The 1222-nt window shown below is 46.0% G+C and overlaps 1 non-coding gene across 1 annotated transcript; it reads right to left on the bottom strand.

The window, feature by feature from the left end:
* Positions 1-718: 718 nt before the first annotated feature.
* LOC145013423 (small nucleolar RNA R71) lies at positions 719-825 on the bottom strand. The gene has a single exon (XR_013664983.1). It is a non-coding gene; the product is annotated as a small nucleolar RNA R71 (small nucleolar RNA).
* Between the last annotated feature and the right edge of the window lie 397 nt (positions 826-1222).

Raw genomic sequence — 1222 nt, 5'->3', positions numbered from 1 at the left:
AGTTCATTTTTTGTTTTTCTTATTTTAGTCCAGTTTTACGTTTTAGTTTAGCAAGTTGCAGGAGTTAATGACCAGAGGCTCAAACACACCATTGGTGCCACCACTAGAAGATCCCGAGTCTACAATTCACAAGAAAAAGACCCCCTTGCAAGAATTGAAGTCCGCCTTCTCTAGGAAGTCGGGAAAGAAGACAGGAGAGTCAAGTTCATCAGTGAAGCACGAGAGCAATCTTGAGCATTTGGATCATACACCCGTGCAAACCGAGTACGAAAGCGATACCGAGCCAGAATTTGAAGAACACACGAGTGAACCCGAGAACGAGCCAAGGAACGAGATGGCAGCTATTGAAGAAATGTCCATGGGAGCTTACAAGAAGTGGATCCGAGAAGATGTGGGTCCCGAATTAGTCCAACCCGCAATACCTGCCAATGCCACATTCAAGCTGAAGGGACACATATTGACATCGCTGAAGGACATCCCATTTTTCGGGAAAGACCATGAGGATGCTTTTAAGCATCTAGATGAAGTCAATGACATTGCAGATTACTTCAATGTCCCAAATGTCAACAGGAACACAGTCTTTCTTAGGATGCTGCCCGTCACTTTCAAAGGAGCTGCTAAGGAGTGGTTAAAAGCACTCCCACCGGGTACAATCACCACTTGGGCTCAAATGCATGAGCAATTCCTAGACCAGTTTTGCCCGCTATCCAAGATAGCCAAACTCAAGAAGGTAATAGCCAACTTTGAGCAACAGCCGAGGGAGTTACTGTACGAAGCATGGGAGCGGTACAAGGGCTTACTCAAAAACTGCCCGCAACATGACCTAAATGTGTAGCAAGAGATGTCAATCTTTTATGATGGGGTCAATGTGATGACAAGACAACTCCTTGATTCTCAAAGACCGTTGACATGGAAAAATCCAAGGGAGGTCAAGGAGCTAATTGAAGAATTCGCGAAACACTCCCGCGAATACCATAACCCGAGGCAAGATGGAAGCAAAGGCGGTGGAGGAGCCCAAACTTAAGAAATTACAGCTGTCATGGCCATGTTGAATAACATGGATCGCAGGATAACACAAATGGACCAGTCGATACATGCCATAAGAGTGGGGTGCGAGCGATGCAGTGGCCCACACTTGACCAAGGACTGCAACGTGGATGAATTTGGGAACAGAAAAGCTCAAGTGTGCTACTCTAATGGGGATAAGTTTGATGAGGACTGG

This window comes from Lactuca saligna, chromosome 8, assembly GCF_052625555.1.
Source record: "Lactuca saligna cultivar CGN05327 chromosome 8, ASM5262555v1, whole genome shotgun sequence".
NCBI classification, from domain to species: Eukaryota; Viridiplantae; Streptophyta; class Magnoliopsida; order Asterales; family Asteraceae; genus Lactuca; species Lactuca saligna.
Note: the sequence above shows the minus strand (reverse complement) of the source record. Positions and strands in the feature narration are given on the sequence as shown.